The sequence below is a fragment of the Musca autumnalis genome, unplaced genomic scaffold, assembly GCF_047663935.1.
Source record: "Musca autumnalis isolate F117 unplaced genomic scaffold, ASM4766393v1 scaffold_100, whole genome shotgun sequence".
NCBI classification, from domain to species: Eukaryota; Metazoa; Arthropoda; class Insecta; order Diptera; family Muscidae; genus Musca; species Musca autumnalis.
In genome coordinates, this window is record NW_027411646.1 from 102841 (window position 1) to 118922 (window position 16082).

Below are 16082 nucleotides of genomic sequence, written 5' to 3' on the forward strand. Positions count from 1 at the left end.
TGCGGATGCTAGAGTGATTACAACATACGGACGGACGGACATGCATAGATCCACTCAGAAAAGGATATACTTTATAGTGTCGCAACTGATTATATCAATGCGTTACAAACCTAACGTAACAGGGTTATGTCGACTTAGAATTTTACCCTGATCAAGAATATATATATATACTTCATAGGGTCTCCGATGAATATTTCGATGTGTTACAAACGGAATGGCAAATTTATTTATACCCGGTATAAATATGAACAGGGGTTGTTGGTAATGTTGTTTGTCCTCTCAATCCCTATTAAATATTATTCCAATGTTTCTTTTATTTATTACCAATACGTTATTTCAAAGATTTTCTCATTACACCGTTCCTATTAATTTTCTTCACTTAATTGTAAAACTAGTTTTACTGTTTTTTTCTTTCTCTATTAAAAACTAATGAAATTAGGTCAACGATTGCAATAAAACTCACCTGTAACATTAGATCATGGAAGAAATCCGTGCGACACCTTTCCTTGGTGCAATGTTGAAGGTAGAACGATTCACTTTACTACCGGATAGTTGCCTGCTGGCAAACGACAAAGACGACAGCTTACCCGAATCACCACAGGTCAAATTAATAGCTTGAGATTGTGGTATTGTAGTGGTGAAACTGTTGCTCAGTTATTTGCAAATTAAAAGTGAGAATTTACTTGGAAATCAACGCAAAAATAGACAGCGTTTTATTAACTGGGCGAGGTGCTTTGCAGGTGATGATGGCTGATTGCTTTGCTACCGATGTTGAGTAGATTGTGGTTGACCGTTGAATTGCTTTTCTATTCAATTCGATTGCAACAAAATGACATGTAAGGGTGAAACACAGACAGACACGCACAATGGAATTGTCGTTTTGTTGGATTACTCTTGTACTATTCGCAATATATAGAATGGCAAGAACAATAACAATGATGTACTTTTTCCACTAATGAATTGAACACATTTAATTTTCAAGGTTTTAATTGATTGATTGACTTTTTTATTTCTCCATGTATTTTTTATTGATTTTTAATTTATTCAATTTTTTTAAATAATGGCCAACTGGGATTTTTTTTAATTTTTGTTTTAAATGCTGCTTGAAGCAAATTTCACTTTCACAAATTCAACCGCACTAAAAAGGACGAATGAGTTACACGAATTGTTAAGTAAGACGTTTGAAAGGATACTGCAAAAGAGATTTTAGAAAAATTCCATTTTTAAAGATTTTTCTGTTACATCCACGCACACACACTCATTTATATATATGCTACAATTTTATGTGTGGCTGTGTATATTTCTCTTCGCGAAACGAAAACAAAAACACGCGCAAACACACACACAAGCTCACAATACCAGTTCAAATTGTGTGAATCAGAGTTGCCAAATGTCAATTTTTCTAGATTATCAAGAGATAACATCACATAGCGTAGGCCACAATAGTTTCATACAAATTAAGAGAGAATAAATGTTGATTTTTCTCTTCGTTTTGCCAGTTTATTCCAATGCATTCGAGTATTGCAAATCGTATCAAAACGAGATTGAAAGCGAAATTTGTTTGGTAAATGAAGAGAAATGCATTTTTAAAAATCGCCCACATAGAGCTCAGATGTTACAGAACAGCTGATAAAGATGTGGTAATTCAAGAGAAACAAATCTACCGGAAACATCTATACCGAGAATCTCCTCTATAAACTAATAACATTACTTGCACTTCTTATTAGAAGTTTAAGCAAGTAAGTTACTATATTAAGAAAGCTGGGGTTGGCTTACTGCACGCATATGGAGAACACGGATCTCCTGAGTGGTTTCAACATGTTGAATACAGTACTTATCTAAGTCATATTTTAATTAAATTATTGATACTGATATTCCAATGAATTTACATAGTAAAAGAAGTAAGAACGGCTTACAGTTCGGCCGGGCCGAACTTGTTATACCCTCCACCAGGAGTGATATTAAAGTAAAATGGAACAATCAGTTTCCTTTCGTTTATGAAAAAGACTTAATACCAAATTTTAGCAATTTCGGTAAAACAATATCGCTAACCTTCAAAATACGGAAATTCGGGAGGCACCGTTTAATGGGGGCTATATCAAAACGTCGGTCTGTACTGACAAATTTCTGGCGTACAATTTTTGGACTCAAAGAAGACTAAATACCAAATTTGCGATATTTCGATAGGATAATGTGGTTAAAACCTAAAAAATACTGTAAATCAAGAGGTACGCTTCTATGGGGGATATAGGAAGACGTGGACCTATACTGATAATTCTCTTCTGGAATATTTTATAACCCCATGGAAGACTAAATAAAATATATCAGTCATTTTGGTTGGATATTACCGTCACATCCTTCACAATTATGAGAATCGGGAGGTACCGTTCTATGGGGGCTATATCGAAACGTGGACCTATACCGACGAAATTCAGTCGGAAAGGGTAGAGTAAATATAAAATCTCAGCCATTTCTGTTTGTTGTTGTGGCCACAGCCATCAAAAAAATGAAAATCGGAAGGTGCCGTTCTATGGGGGCTATATGAAGGTGTGGACCTATACCGACAAATTTCATATGGAAAGTTTTACAACTCAAATGAGGACTAAATACCAAATTTCAGCAATATCGGAGAAATATTGAGGCCACAACCTTCAAAATACCGGAAATCGGGAGGTACCGTTCTTCGGGGCTATATGAAGGCGTGGACCCATACCAACAAAATTCTGTGGCAATATTTTATATTCCCAACGAAGGCTAAATACCAAATTTCAGCCATTTCGGTGTGATAACGAAGCTAAAACCTTCAAAATACCGAAAATCGGGTGGAACCGTTCTATGGGGGCTGTATTAAGGCGTTGGCCTGTACCAACAAATTTCGGTGGGAAAGTTTTGTTACCCGAACGAAGTCTAAATACCAAATTTCTGCCACTTTGGATGAATATTGAGGTCACAACCTTCAAAATACCGAAAATCGGGAGGTACCGTTCTAAGGGGCTATATGGAGGCGTGAACCTATACCGACAAATTTAGAGGGGAAAGTTGAATGGATTATTGTGGCCAAAACCTTCAAAATACAGAACATCGGGAGGTACCGTTCTATGGGGGCTATATAAAGGCGTGGACCTGTACCGACAAATTTCTGGGGGAAAGTTTCGTACCCCCAACGAAGACTAAATACCAAATTTCAGCTATTTCGGAGTAATATTGAGACCACCACCTTAAAAATACCGAAAATCGGGAGGCACCGTTCTATGGGGGCTATATGAAGGCGTGGACCCATACCAACAAAATTCTGGGGGAAACTTTTATACCACCAACGAACACTTAGTACCAAATTTCAGCCAATTCGGTGTAATAATGAAGCTAAAACCTTCAAAATACCGAAAATCGGGTGGTACCGTTCTATGGGGGCTATATCAAAATGTGGACCGATGTAGCCCATTTGCAATACCAAACATCCTAGGAGTAATAGAAACTTCTATACCAAATTTTAAAGCTATATCTTAAAGATTTCGAGCTGTATCTTGATTTCAACAGACGGACGGACAGACGGACAAATTGAGGCCATTTCGGACATATATGCTTTATAGGGTCTCCGATGAATATTTCGATGTGTTACAAACGAAGTGTCAAATTTAATTATACCCTCCATATTATGGTGGAGCGTATAAAAATAACAAAATTAGTCCCAATTTACATTAGGCGAGTTTACTTGCGGCAATTGTCAGTTTGTGGGTGAGAGAGGGTGTTGAGAGGCAAAGGGTTACCATATACCTCACCTCTCTCTCCATCAAACTGACAATTGCCTCAAGTAAACTCGCCTAATGTAAATTGGGACTAATGAATAATAAGTTTTAGTAAAAGTTGACAAACATGGTGATTACTTTATTTTGATTGCTAACATACAGAAAATTAGCCTAGTTTTAGACATTTGAATTTGACAGGTTATTGTCGGGATCAGCTAATTTACTTACAGAAGCTCACTTTTACTGATGTGACCTCAGCCTGTGACTTCTCAAAAAAGTAAAATCGCTTATAGGCTCCTCGTTTATAAAGACGTATCGGTTATAACGACGAAATTCAAGATTCCCGAATTTCTGTACAATGACCAACACATGTAATGTACCCGAAGGGGTGGACCGGTATAACTTGGACTAAATCGGTTTATCTGTTTGAAAGTTATAGTGCGCACTATTATATCGAAAAATTTTTAACTTTTGTAGGGGATGTACCGGTACCATTTAACAGCCAGCCACACTGACTGCAAATAGACGGACGGATATTACTAGATCGACTTCAAATTGTCTGAAAGGGATTTCGTCCAAACATAAGGCCTCGACATAAGTCATATCTGATAAAGGACTAAGGACCAAGTTCGACCTAATAAAAAGATTTCAGAGTCACATTTGAATTAGGTCGAACTTGGTCTTTAGTCATTTAACAGATATGACTTAAGCAAGAATTCCATGCTTCTTATGTGTCGAGGCTTTTACTCGTTGGTTGAGTGAACAGTTGAGAACAAAAACTTCTCAATTGAACACACTTTAGTTCCACACGTTCGTATATGGAAGTACTATTTAGTACCTTGGGTATACATAAATACGAATTTTCACAACCACCTCCTTATTTGAACGCCAACAGTGACCTTAATATTAAATTCCAGATTTGTTGCCCTATCTGTTCACCAAATGTTCGAAACCATCTGCTTGGCTCAAATCAAGGCAAGAATTCCTGTTCTATCATATAGCTCCATACCGTCACCTATAGTACCAGCAACATTTTCCAAAATCACCTCTTGAACACTACACACCAACATTGCACTTAATAGCACATTTCCGAATTGTAGCTCTGTCGTTTCATCCAAATCCAAATCAGTAGTACGAATTTAGAATACCATTTCCTTATGTCATCTTCTAATATATAAAAGGCAATGTGTGTATGTTAGTATGTTTGTTTGTTTGTATGTTCCGAATAGACTCAAAAACGGCTGAATAGATTTTCTTGAAAATTTCAGATAATGTACTGGGAACACCGGTGGTGAAAATAGGCTATATATTTTTTTGAATGGTCGTCGCGGAAGTGAAATATCGCGGTCATCCCAAATTACTCAAAAATGTATTATTTCAGATAATATACCTAATTTTAGTAAGCGTGACTACAAAACCGCCATAACACTGGCTTCAATATGTGGGATAACGCGGTCAACGCCATATTTTGGAATACAGTAAAATCCCGATAACTTGTCACTATATAGAAATTCCAAAAAATCGATTGGGAAATCTTATGAAATTTTGTATGTTGAGTTTTTAGGTCTGAGAATAGGTCGTAATCTATTTTTTTTATCCCGCTAAGTGTAGTGACCTGTGGTCCTCCCCACAATTTTTTTAAGAAAACCGCGAAATTCAAGATGCATTTTAGTATATTGTTTACAAATTGTTTGCAATGCTATGGTAATTACAGTCTTGACCCTGAATGGTCGTCGCGGAAGTGAAATATCGCGGTCATCCCAAAATTTTCAAAATTTCCTCCACAATGTTTTTAAGGAAATCTGAAATCTTTGATATTTTTGAACGTATTGTTTACAGGTTGTTTTCCCTGAATGATCGCGGTCATCACAAAGTTTTCACAAATGTATTACTTCAATTAATATACATAATTTTAGTAAGCGTGGCACAAAAATGATATAAACACTAGCTTGAACAAGTGGGATAGCGCGGTCGTGAGCTATTTTAATACGGCTAAGTGTAGTGAACGGAGGTTCTCCTTCAAAAAATTATTATTTCAGATAATATACATAATTTTGTAAGTGTGCCTAAAAAACGATATAAACGCTGAACACTAAACAATAAGTGGGATAGCGCGATCAACTCCACATTTTGGAATACAGTAAAATCCCGATAACTTGAGATGTCACAAGATCGAAATTCCAGAAAGATCGATTGGAAATCTGACAATGTTATTGATATACAATACAATATCATCATTGGAATCAGAATACCGCGATCGTGTTCGATTTTTGAAAATGTTATAATTACGGATAAAATCTCAAAATGTGGGAAGTGAAACTTCATGAGCATTGATTTAAATCCTTGGAATAGCTAGATAAAGATAAATTTTTTAAATACAGCAAAATCTCGGTAATAGCGACTACAATTTTTAGAAGTAATTTTTTTATGAATTATATCAATGTTGCCATACATATCCCGAAGGAACATACATTTCGCTGAGGGGTATTTTACTACTATTGCATATAGAGCGCGAAGAAAAAAGGCGTTACGTTCGATCGGGCTGAATGAGGTTAAATCCACCAAAAATAGCGAAAATCAGGCGTCACCGTTCTATGGGAGCTATATCAAAACGAGGACGTATACTGAAAATTCTCTGCAAGACTGTTTATGACCCCCAACAGTGGCTATATCTCTGAACTATTGAAAATCTGGAGGTACTGTTTTATGGGAGCTATATCAAAACGTGAACCTATAACTGTTACATACCGAGCGCAAATAAAAGGCGTGTTTTTCGGTCGATCCGAATATTTATGCTCTCCTCTTTAAAATATATTAAAACCAGATTTCAGCCATATCGGTGTGATAATGATGTTAAATCCTCAAAAATAGCGAAAATCAGCCGGTACCGGTCTATGGGAGCTATATCAAAACGTGGACCTATACTAACAATTCTCTGCAGTAATAATTACGACCCCAACCGAGACCAACAATCCAATATATAGCAATGTTAATTGACGTGCACCGACCATTATATGTGGGTCACAAAGTGCTTTAAACTGTAGATTTATGGTGAAGGGTATAATAAAAGAGATTTTATATCTTAAATTTGGGGGATACCATTACATGGAATTTATGTCAAAACATTGATTTATATTATGAAGTTTCTAGAGGGATGCCTAATTATGGGTGTATCAATACTGTATAGATAACTAAAGTTTACACGGAGAACCCAAACAACGGGCCAGCAACGCGGACCGGGTCAGCTAGTTTTACCTAAATGCGTTTAAAAGTTATGGTATATTACAACAATTCGCGAGTTACAATACCCCATAAATTTTCTACAAAAAGGCCGATATATATTTAGCAATTCCGTTATTTCGTTACTTCGTGGGAAAATTTTGTCGATATTGAACTAAAATGCGTCCTCTAGCGTCATTATAGTTACACTACAAACAATTAAAATTGTGGATCCCGGTATATATTTGGCTAAAACTCTGTTATCTCACCATGTACATCAGTATATTTGGCATCAATGGAAAGGCCAAGAATTTCTCTTCCTAATAAAACAAACGTAGGTGGAACGTGTCTTCCAGGAATAAAGATATATTCATCATATTAAAAAATTACCAATTTTCACCCAAAAATTTTGGTCCATGAAACCCGCTAATTACACTGTGCAACATTTTTAAGGTGATCTTGTGCAAACAATTCGAACTGAGAATTTTTTGAAAGTACAGACCCAAACGACAGGAAACCCTAGTTGGGTTTTGTTGTGTCAGATCCAGCGCTGATTTTATGGCCCCATCTAAACATGGTTAAATATTGAGTTTTTAAAGAAATTCGGGGCTATATCTCTGAAACCAATGCGAATCTTCTTCTGACCTCTGAAGCAAATTTGTAGATAAGGACAAGAATAAAATATTTGGAGAAATAATGAGCTCAAAAAACTACATTTATTGCATCAAATTTCAAAATATATGCAAAAATGCCACAATTTTTACACATTTCGCACCGTATCTCCAAAACCGGTAATTTTTTCTGAATATTTACTTCTGGAAAAATATTCCCTGGAATGTAATACACAACTGTTTAGAACATGCCATTGTTGTAAAATGCCTCTATCCGGTGGTTTTCAGTACATTTTTCAAAGACGATTTAATAAAAATGTCAATAATGTAGTGAAATCCGAAATGCGAGAGTAAACTGTTGGTGTGAACTGTGTTTGAAATACGTGTTGTAAAAGATATGATGCAAAATAACGCTGAAACAACATGAAGTAAGCATTTTAGAGTTTCAGAATATTGTTTGTTTTGTTTATTGTTGAAGTTCAATCTCATTTTCGATTGTTTGAGTGGAGTATTCCCCCATTGGCTCAACTTCAGAATATTCTAAAGAATTGTTGAGAACTTCATTGGGAAGATTTTTGCAAAAGGTTACTTGGTTCAACTCCCAATAGTTTAGCCGATACTGACCAGAATTTCAGCAACTATGTAAAATTTTCTATATTTTATAGATTTTGATGCTCTAGATGGAGTTTTTCTTATGCGGTTTTTTCAAAAGATAAGTTCTACTAGTTTTGGGCTACAATATTGCTAAAGACAGCATGACCAAATTCCTATTCGTTTCTGAGATAAAGGCCTGATAAATGCAAAAAAGTGTAGATTTAGCCGGTTTAGATGAGGCCATAAAATCCGAATTGGATCTGACAGGACAAAACCCTACTAGGGTTTTTGTAGTCTAAATATGTACTTTCAAAAAATGCATACTAGAAGTTGTTTGCATTTTCAGTGATGCATAGTGTTATTATCTGATCATCATGTTAAATTGCAAGCTTCTTCCTTGTCGTAAACCCAAACATTACTTAAAATTTCGCGCCGATCAGACCATCATTGCGATCTTCAGAGCCACTGAAAAATAAGATAAAACATTTATTTTGTTCATTTCATCCCTTACGATCATCATCAACAAATAAAGGGGGCTCTTCTGGTCGGAACCTGACCTCCCCACACAATTTCGCAACGATGGTCAATAATTAAGGCCTAGAGTTTTTATTATAATTTTTAATGGACGGACGGACATAGTACGATCGTTTTATCTTGCCGAGATATGAAAAATGGCAAGGGTGATCTGCGACGATTATTTCGCGATGTTACATGGATATTGCACAAAACAAACTTTAAACCAATTCCACATTGTTGTGTAAAGAATAAATATTTTATTAAAAAAATCAAAAATTTGAAGAGAAAAGTCTTAAGTCCCAACAAAAATTCAAAACTATACGAGAAAAAGGTCGTAAGTCTAAAGATATCTAATTATCTCCCAAACGCGATGGAATTTCATCAAACAAAATACAGGTATTGAAGCAGAAAACATAAACGAAGAATACTAAATTTTTCCTCCTGAAAAATGTCTAAAAATGGACTTAAGACATTTTCGTGCGTAGCAGACGATATTTATAAAAAATTCTCCAATCTTGAAATAGAAAAATACTTTGTTTTAACTGTGGCAAATTTGAGCAAGATTTGACTTCTGAATTTATTAGTACAAAGCTCCTGCTAGCTTCCAAATTGTGTCCCTAACCGAAATTTCAAGATCCTTCTGCCGTTTCGCCTGGGCATTGATTGTCAGTCAGTCACCATTTCTCTGGTATTAATTAATATACGAGTTTGAGGCAGTTATGAATATAGGAGTGATTGAGATGCGAGAATATATTTTATTGATGTTTACAGAATAGCGCCAACATATTGCGATAATAAGTGGTTGCAGTAACAAAGCACAAAAATAGCTATCGTTTGATGTGAAAAAGTCAAAATCGCATTTTTTGTGATACGAGGTTGGAGAAATAAGGTATCGATATGACATGCTTGTTAAGTCGTTTCTGGTAAATAAAAGGGAACCTACAGATCCACATTCACACATTGCCCTTTTTTGTTCAACAGTCGATAAATTTAACTGGAATGCAATGTTGACGGCGAAATAAAAAAATGTTCATATACTTTTTGAATATTTGATTCCTCTACGTCCTCTACGACCACCAACAAAAAATTTTACTAGTGAACTCTCGAAAAGAAAAACGGTTTCGGTTCAAATGTTTCCGTTCGGTTAAAAAACAGAATCATTTGACGAAAACGTACTTTGTAAGGACTGTTCTCGTATCGTTGTGGTAGAGCTCCATATATGTAACTGTACTGCCTGATTTTTGGTATTTTCACGTTTTTAGCTAAATTTTCAGACCGATTAGCTATAATTTGATATATAAGGTTCGACGTGGTCAAAACACTTATACGCAAGAAATTGCGGACATAGGTCCATGTGCTGGAATAGCCCCCATATAACGCAACTCCCGATTGCAGGTATTTTGATATTTTCAGATACATTTTCATACCGAATTATCTATAATGTGTTATTTAGAGTTCTAAGTGGTCCAAAAATGTACCAAACCCAAAATTGTGGACATACATAGGTCCATATTTTGGTATATTCCCTATGACAGTTCCGCCCGATTTCAGGCATTTTGACATTTTTAGCAACGTTTTCAGACCGAATTAGATATAATTTAATATTTAAGGCTCAAAGTGGGCAAAAAAACTTATCTAGAAAAAATTGTGGATATAGGTCCATGTCCGATTTCAGGTATTTGGGTGATATTATATACATTTTTGGTCTAAATTTGTTGTTATTTGGTATTTAGGGCACAGAGTGGCAAATGAATTTCTACACCAAAAATTACGGATATAGATCCATGTAGTGGTATGACCCCATATAGCGGTACCACCAGTTTCATTTTTTTTAAGTTTGTATCTAAATTTGGGCAAAATTGAATGTAATTTAGCATTTATGGTTCCCTGTGTAAAGCTGGTTTCCCTATGCAAGTAATTAGTGGTATTGACTCATATTGTGTAGACAGTAATCTGTGGGACCATACCTGTTGTTGCGATCACGTGTAGGATAATAACCTCAGCATGGGTACCTCCTCCTTCAATGGGCTTGGATAGGATACTGAAGCTAGTCGAGAATCAAACTATATAGTGGGACTATCGTTTTGATAACTATCGAAAAGCTTTAAATAATTAGCGGGAGATAACTCAAATAACATATTTTATTGGCCGACATAACCTTTATTTTAAGACAAAAATCAAAACGATAGTCTGACTATCGATACTTTTTAAAAAACTTATCCATCATAAATTGTGAACATAGGTCAACGTTGTGTTATAGCCCCCAGATATTTTAAAGTGTTTATCTGACCGATTTACGTAAACTTATGTATTTGGGTTTCCCAGTGGCCAAAAAGCTCCTCCGCCTAAACCTGTGGGCTGTGGTACTTTGTACCAGAAAGAAACCTAATTATTCCAAATTAGTTCAGAATATTTCATGGTGGATAGAACGTGTCGCTTCTTATTCTACACCATACTGTGGTAAGGGGTATTATGTCTTTGTGCATTTGTATGTGACATACAAAAAGAAACGAGATGGACCCATAGTTCCTTCAAGGCATATACATAGATTCCGATTCAGCTGAAAACTGAGGAATATAATTTTTTTAGCCAAAGGAAAAAAGATATAGCTCCCATTTATATTTTCGACCGATTTCATGTATTTGCTGCACCACACACGCTATAAATGTTTGATTTCGTTAAAATATGGAATTTTCGACTGATTTCGGTTTAAAAATAATTGTGCCAAATAGCTCTCATATATATTTTCCGCCGATTTCACGTATTTATTGCACCAAACACGCTATATATGTTTGATTTCGATGAAATATGGAATGTGTGACTGATTTCGGTTTAAAAATAAGTGTGCCAAATTATATCGAAATCGGTTCAGATTTGGATATCTATACTTATAAAAGAGTTCAGTAATGGTGACTGACTGACTGACTGACTGATAATCAACGCCCAGGATAACAGCTAAAACTAAAATCTTGAAATTTTGGGTGAGGTTCGCTCTTGGTCCAAAGGGGTCAGATAAGGCTGGGTTTTTGGAAATTCGAACTAGAACGGTACGAAAAGTACTAAAAGGTACTAAATATAGCACAATTTGTATTTGGCGAACAGGTAGAGCTAGAATTCTGAAATTTGGAATGAGAGTCACTGATAGAATGAAGGATAGATGTACCAAACGGTTTTTAGAAACTCGGCCTATAAGTGTACGAAAAGTACTCAAATGTACTAAATTTAGTACCATTTGGTATTATGTGAACGGATAGAGCTGTCCCAAATGGGACAGGGGAAACTTCTCTCATATCAATGAGTACACCCCGATACATATTAGCTCAATGATATGGGACCTAGTGTTTATCGCCGAGTCCGAACGGCGTGTCCTACGATACCACTTGTAGAGAAGGTTTACATGGCTTGGGAATCGAACCCACGACCATTGCACCACGGTGGCAAAGAGTACTAAATGGTACTAAATTTGATACAGTTAGGATTTGGTTGAATAGATAAAGCTGGAAACCAGACATTTGGAATTAGGGTTACTGTTGAAGTGTAGGATTGGATGTGGGGGTGGTTTTGGAAATTCGTACTTATGTGTACGAAAAGTACTAAATGGTACTAAATTTGGTACAGTTGGGATTTGGGTGATTGGATAGAGCTGGAAACCTGAAATTGGGAATTAAGATTACTTTTGGAGTGTAGGATTGAGGCAGTTTTGGAAATTTGTGCTTATTGGTACGAAAAGTACTAAATGGTAATATATTTGGTACATTTTGGATTTGGGTGAACGAGTAGAGCTAGAATCCTAAAATTTGGAATTAAGATTACTGTTGGAGTGTAGGATTGAGGTAGTTTTGTAAATTCGTACCTATGGGTACCGAAAGTAATAAATGTTACTAAATTGGGAACAATTTAGTTATGGGTGATTGGATAGAGCTGGAATCCTGAAATGTGGAATTAAGATTACTGTTGAAGTGTAGGATTGAGAAATGGGGGTGGTTTTGGAAATTCGTACTTATGTGTACGAAAAGTACTAAATGGTACAAAATTTAGTATAGTTGGGATTTGGGTAATTGGATAGAGCTGGAAACCCGAAATTCGGAAATTTTTAAAATTCGTACTTAAGGGTACGAAAGTACTAAATGGTACTAAATTTTGTACAATTTGGATTTGGGAGAACGAATAGAGCTGGAATCCTGAAATTTGTAATTAAAATTTCTTTTGGAGTGTAGGATTGAGGAAAATTTGAAAATTCGTACTTAAGGGTACGAAAGTACTAAATGGTACTAAATTTGGTACATTTTGGATTTGGATGAACGAGTAGAGCTAGAATCCTAAAGTTTGGAATTAAGATTACTGTTGGAGTGTGGGATTGAGGTTGTTTTGGAAATTCGTACTTATGTGTGCGAAAAGTACTAAGTGGTACTAAATTTAGTATAGTTGGGATTTGGGTAATTGGATAGAGCTGGAAACCCGAAATTCGGAATTGATGTTACTGTTAGAGTGTAGGATTGAGGTTATTGTGGTAATTTGTTCTTATGGGTACGGAAAGTAGTAAATGGTACTAAATTCGGTACAATAGATAGATAAATTGTGATAGAGCTAGAATCATGAAATGTGTAATTGAGATTACTGTTGAAATGTAGGATAGAGGAAGTTTTGGAATATCGTACTTATGAGTACGGAAAGTTCTAAATTTGGTACAATTTGGATTTGAGCGAACGGATAGTGCTCGACTTCAGATATTTTGAAGTAAGGTTACTGTTGGACTGTAGGACTGAGGGTTTTTGAAAGTTTTGAAAAATCGTACTTATGGGTACGAAGAGAACTAAATGGTACTAAGTTTAGTACAATTTGGTATTTGACGAAGGGATACAGGTGGAATCCTAAGATTTGGAATTAAGATTACTGTTATTATTTTGTATTAATGTCAGTGTAGGGTTGAGATATGTGGTTGTCGAAATACGTACCATAAATATACGAAAATTAATACGTAGTAAACAATTTGTTGTTGGGTGTAGGGACCGAGCTGGAATGTGCATTTTTTTGGAGTTAGGGTGAGTATTGGTGGGTAACGTTGGTATATGGACGTGTTTTAAGAAATGCGTACCATAAATTTACTAAAAGTACTAAAGCGGTGCAAATGTTGTATCGGGTGTAGGAGCAGAGCTGTATTTCTGAAATTTGTTTTTAGAGTCAGTGTTGTTATGTGGTTTTATGATATGGAGATGGCTTTGAAAATACATAAAGTACTAAATGGTGCAGGAATTTTTGTAATGTTAGGAGGAGATTTCGGAAATTCGTACTTATATATTTATTTATATGTAAAGTACTACAATTGGGTTTGAGAGAACTGATAGAGCCAGAATTGAGAATCACGGTTTTTATCCAGGTGTACGAAAAGTACAAAATTTGGTAAAATTGATATAAGGACTTTTTTGTTTTAAATGCGTACAAATTCTGAAATTTGGTATGAGGGCTGAAATGGTATTGGAAATACCCAGCATAAGGCTACGACTACTAAATGGTACTAAAGTGGGTCTTGGGTTTATTTTTTACATGAATGTTTTACCTTCTGAGGACAGAAAGCTCTTAATTAAAATGTCTCAAAAAATTTGGCTCAGCAGCGAGCCATGTGTAAGCGTGAGATACGGCTGTTTCTTGAAAATCGAACTAATGTGCTACGAACATTACTTTAATACAAATTAATATTGATTAAAATTGGCATTAGTTCAACAAATTTGTTTTTTATATCTATTCCGCATACGAAGTAGCGGGCACTTTGCTAGTAGCTCTCATATATATTTTCACCCGATTTCAAGTACTTGCTCCACCAAACACCCTATATCTGTCTAATTTTGATGAAATTTGGAATGTGTGACGGAATTTAGTCTAGCAATAAGTGTACCATATTATATAGAAATCAGTTCAGATTTATATATGTATATCTCCCATATATATTTTACATATTCACAGTGGTGTAGGGTATCATATAGTCGGCCCCGCCCGACATTAATCCTTTCTGTACTGGTTTTTACTTGTTTATTAACTGCACGTGTTGAGTTGTGCTTAAGTATCGTTCATTTTAGGTAAATTGAAAATGCATGAAAATTCCAAGGAAAATCTATTAACAAAATGGCAACTCTAACTCTTTTATTTTTTTTTTTTGTACATTTTCTCATGAGATGTGAGTTATTTGACACGTTTTATTTATGTTTGTTTACAAAGAGAACAACAACAGCGAAACGTATTCCCAAAATGCTTTCGCTTTCTCTTCTATCCTATATAGCGTGTATAATATTTGCGGCATATTGTTTTTACAAGGAGAAAGTAAGAGAATGCTAGTGAGAGTAACACAATTTATAGAGTAATGCGGGGGAATGTAGAGAAAATAAAAGGAAACGGCCTTTTTCTTTTGGGATGTACACAGTTTATGAAAACTGAAACGTCACACACAACAACTGGAGAATTTTCACTTTTTTGTTGTTAAATTTATTGTATAGTATTTTGTTGTTGTTTGTTTTTTATATGAAAAAATGTATGAATACTTAAGAAGCAACAAAAAAAACTTGGATAATGTACACAATTTAAAAGAAAAGAATTTTATAGTTTTTAAATGTTTATAATAATGCGAGGCAAATTTGTTGCTTAGTTGAAATTTTCCGTGGTTGTAATTTGTTTCATTGGTTAAAATGTAATTTGACTTTATTCGAAGGCATGTTTTTTCAGAACTTTTTAATGTAAATTTTCCACTTCTTATCATTTAAGGCTTTAATGAACTTCTATGGCCTTTTCGTTGGTCACTACTCCCTTTAACCTTGTTCTTTTAAAAAAAGAAAAATATTTATTCACATTTTTTCTTGTTTAACAACCGTTTATTATTAACAGCTCACAACGAACGCACGACCGCACGCACACACGCAACTATCCATCCGTTACGTTCTAAAGCTCCGACTTGAATGAAAATTGAGCGAACGACCATAGCTGTCAATGTATGGTGGTTCCGTATTAAAAAAAAATCATACAATCAACGAGACAACAAGAGCAATGACAAAACACAACAACAACAGCCATGGGAAGTACAAGTACAACAACTACACTTCACACAACTGCCTGATTTTTCCTTATCCCAAATGTTCTCCTCCACATGCTCATCGTAACTACAAATCTCTCACGTCCGCTTGTTTTGTTTGTTGTAGCGGAAAAATGAAATCAGTCACGAATCAGGGTGGGGATGCAAGAAAGCAACAGCCAACAAGGAAGCATCGACTTTTCCATCAACATTCTCCAGTGTGGTGGCGGCGTATACGTTATGTGAGCTCCTCATAAGCTTTACATGCTGTATACCACTGAGGGTTTTACTTTTGTTGTTGTAGTTCTTGGCATTTCACATGAGATTTCCTTGTTGGTT

General features: G+C 35.5%; 1 long non-coding RNA gene across 1 annotated transcript in view; it reads right to left on the minus strand.

The window, feature by feature from the left end:
- The window catches only part of LOC141391784 (uncharacterized), a 74397-nt gene extending 58768 nt beyond the window's left edge, over positions 1-15629 (minus strand). Inside the window, exons 1-2 of the long non-coding RNA XR_012409713.1 lie at positions 15544-15629; positions 464-1192 (exon numbers count right to left, since the gene is read on the minus strand). This is a non-coding gene — a long non-coding RNA (uncharacterized lncRNA). The remainder of the gene's footprint in view (positions 1-463; positions 1193-15543) is intronic.
- Between the last annotated feature and the right edge of the window lie 453 nt (positions 15630-16082).